Here is a 3960-nt window from a genome sequence, read left to right on the forward strand (position 1 = left end):
CTAGAAGGTTACAAAGTGATTTGTTACCTTTTGACCGTGAAATCGAAAGAACCTTAACGAACAATAGGAGACTTGTTAGGAGGAATTTGAGAGGTGTTAGTGAAGTTGTTCAACCCACTAGTGAGTTTGTCAATCCTTTCGCAATAGAAGGAGAAGAAAACCCATTACACAATACCCTACAAAATCCACCTACAATGCCAAAATTCTCGTCACACTCCGTACCCACCGAGGAGAATCTACCAAATGGTACTCCTACACCGCAACATCTCGCCGGAAATTTTATTGCCAAGTCCGCCTTCATCCAACTAGTTGAGAGGAGCCAATTCGGGGGAATGCCTAGTGAGGACCCTCATTCTCATATAGAAACCTTTTGCGATTATTGTGATGCTATCTCTCAAACGGGCGTGACCCAAGACCAAATTAGATGGGTCTTATTTCCTTTTTCCTTAATCGGCACCGCAAAGCAATGGTTGAAGGGCCTTGATAAGGCCACCCTTGGAATAGATTCTTGGAAGAAGTTGGCTCTAGCTTTCTACAAAAAATTCTACCCACCGGAAAAGACCAACATGCTAAGAGCTCAAATTACGGGTTTTAAGCAAAGGGATGAAGAGTCTTTGTATGAAGCTTGGGAGCGGTTCAAGGGCATTTGTCGCTCATGTCCTCACCATGGACTTAGCGAATGGTTTTTGGTGCAACAATTTTGGAATGGTTTATATGAAGATTCTAGGAACATTCTCAATATGGGATCAAATGGAATGTTCACCGAAGTTGATGACAATCAAACATGGAACAAGATTGAGGAAATGGCGGTCCATAATTCACAATATAGTAGACCTCGCAAGGCTACTAGAGGAGGAAAGCATGAAGTGGACTCCGTTACTCAATTGGGTGCTCAACTTAGTGCTCACATTGACACAATCAACATGAAGTTTGAACAAGCTATGGCTAGACTTGAGGAAAACTCAAAATCATCGAAGCATCATGTCAATGCCATGACGGCATCCTCATCAATCCCAAGTGGGATATGTGAGAATTGTGGAACTTTGGGTCATGACCCAAGTGAGTGTAGGGGAACAACCGAACAAGTTAATGCTTTCCAAGCTTACAAAAGTGGTACCCCTTATTCAAATTTTTACAATGAAAACACCAAGTTCCATCCAAATCTCTCATACAAGAGCCAAAATGTTCAAAACCCTCAAACAACATACACTCCACCACCCATGAGAAACCAAAATCAAAGACCCTTTTACAATCAAAACCAAGGTTACCAAAATCAAAATCCATACAATCACCAAAATGACCAAGGCTTTGATGTCCAAAAAGCGGTCCTCCAAATGCAAAAGAATCAACAAGAATTTTTCACTCAAATGCAAAAAGATAGCCAAGCAAAAGAAACCACCATCAACAACATTCTAGCTCACACCAAGATGTTGGAAACACAATTGACTCAACTAGCATCTTCAATCTCACAAAGACAAAAGGGGCAATTACCACCTCAAAGTAATCCCCCTAGACATGAAACGGTTAGTGCCATTCACTTGAGAAGTGGTACAAGGTATGAAGCACCGAAGAAGCAAGTTGAGGATGAAGTTGTGGAAGCAAGTGAAAAGGAAGAAATTGTGCAAAACTCCAAAGATGGAGAATCATCAAAAGAAGAAAGTTCAAAGAAAAATGAAGACAAGGCCAAAGAGAAGGAGCCCATTGTGATTAGACTTCCTTTTCCAAGTCGTCAAGCCAAGCCCAAATTTGATGATCAACTTGGAAAGTTCATGGAAATTGTGAAGAATTTAGAAGTCTCAATTCCTTTCACGGAATTAATCAACCACGTTCCGGCCTATGCAAAGTACATGAAAGATATCCTCACAAAGAAGAAGTCAATCCGGAAACTTGAGACTATCGCCTTCACTAAGGTGAGTAGTGCAATACTTCAAGGGAGTTCACCTCCAAAGTTAAAGGATCCGGGAAGCTTCTCAATACCGTGTACCATTGGCGACACGACGATCAACAAAGCCTTATGTGATCTAGGGGCTAGTGTGAGTGTCATGCCGTACTCGGTGAGTAAAAGGTTGGGAATGGGAGAGCTTAAATGCACCAACATCACACTTCAAATGGCCGATAGATCGACGAAGACACCATTAGGGATATGGGAAGATGTCCCCGTGCGAATTGGGAAGTTTTTCATCCCGGTGGACTTTGTCATTGTTGATATGGAGGAAGATTCCAACATTCCAATCATCCTAGAAAGACCTTTCCTACACACCGCCGGTGCGGTGATTGATGTGAAACATGGAGAGCTCACTCTAGAAGTGGGAGATGAAAGCATAACTTTTAATCTTGACAAGACCATGAGAGCTCCTCGTTTGCATGAGCCATGTTTCATGATTGATCATTATAGCCGAAAAGATGAAAGGAAGAAATCGGAACTCCAATGGAGGAAGAAAATTGAAGATGCTCCATTCAAAGAGCAAGTGAATTGTGACAAGGAGAGCTTGCAAAGCTCATCAAAATCAACCAAGGAAGAAGAGGATGGCCTCATTGGCCAAGAGAAGAAATTGGGAGAGTTGTCTCCATCTAAGCAAGAGATTTTCAATGATCAACTCAATGAAGTTTGTGGTCTTTGGGACGACGAGTTTGAAGGGATTTTTAATCCCTACATTGGGCATGCCATCGATCATGATCAACAACAAGGGCCACGGTCTATTGAGGACTCTACCATAATAATGAACAAGCTTTTGATTACTTCTTCAAGGTGTTGAGCAACATCAACAACACCTTGAACATGCCCCCTTGACATCTCATCAAGAATGAGAGTTTGGTGGAGTCCTCCCTAAACCACCACTTGTAAATATTTCTAACTCCCTAACTTACATTTCAATTCTTGTATTGCATTTTTGTCATTTTTGGATTTTTATTTACTTTGATCAAAATAATTGTCATGTAAGAGAGAAGTGAGGGAGGGACTAACAACTTCAATTGATGTGTAGTGCTTTACCTTAGTGTGGGGATGGCAATTGCCTAGGCTATCCATGCCTTAGTAATGCCCCCACAATGAAGAACACAAGCCTTGAAAGAAAGAATGGAAGAATGAAAAAGGGAATGCGCTGTGCACGGATGGAATCAATCCGTGTACACAGAAGAATCCGAGCGGATTCCGGAGAATCCGCCCGTCTTATGCAATCCGAGCGTCCCCGCACAAAAGACGCCCGTCTTGAACTGAACTGAAATTTGAAATTTTCCTGACTGTTAAAGAATCCGAGCGGATTCCAAAAAATCCGCCCGTCTTGAAGAATCCGGCCGTCTTGTAAAAAAGACGCCCGTCTTTGCAAACAAGAAAACAAGCAAAAATCTCTCGGATCAAATCCGTCCGTCTTTGAAGAAATCCGCCCGTCCCGTGTTCAGCAAATCCGAGTGGATTGTACCAAATCCGCCCGTCTTTAGGCGAGCTTTTGCAAAGATTGAAGAAGCAGAATCCGCACGGATTGCCCCTGCAGCTTTGAAAATTTCGGCCTCTTTATAACCCCTCCCACCTTCATTCATTCATTCATTCATTCATAAACACTACCCACAACATCAAAACCCTCATCCTCTCCATCATAAAAACAAAAACCCTCAACAACATTCAACAAAAACAAATCAAACCACCCTTCCAACAACAAATTAATCACTCCACCTTCAACAAAAATCAAAACCAAGAACAAAATCTTCAACCTTTGAGTCGATTTTTGTTTTCATAAAGGCAAAGCCTTTCACCTTCAAATCGATTTGGGCATCCTACATATTGAAGATTTTTCATTTTTTTCTTGGTTAAGCTCATCAATGGCAAGGACTAAGGGTGCAACAAAGGCAACCAAGGCACCAAAGGCTAAGGCACTCTCACAAAGGCAAAAGGCTCTTCAAACAAAGAAAGCTTTGGCTATGGTGGTGGCAACACCAAACTTGGAAGTACAACAACAACAACAA

General features: G+C 41.9%; 1 non-coding gene across 1 annotated transcript; it reads right to left on the minus strand.

The window, feature by feature from the left end:
• Positions 1 to 566: 566 nt before the first annotated feature.
• LOC141624199 (small nucleolar RNA R71) lies at positions 567 to 673 on the minus strand. Its single transcript, XR_012534009.1, has one exon. It is a non-coding gene; the product is annotated as a small nucleolar RNA R71 (small nucleolar RNA).
• Positions 674 to 3960: the final 3287 nt, after the last annotated feature.

This window comes from Silene latifolia, chromosome X (assembly GCF_048544455.1).
Source record: "Silene latifolia isolate original U9 population chromosome X, ASM4854445v1, whole genome shotgun sequence".
NCBI lineage: Eukaryota > Viridiplantae > Streptophyta > Magnoliopsida > Caryophyllales > Caryophyllaceae > Silene > Silene latifolia.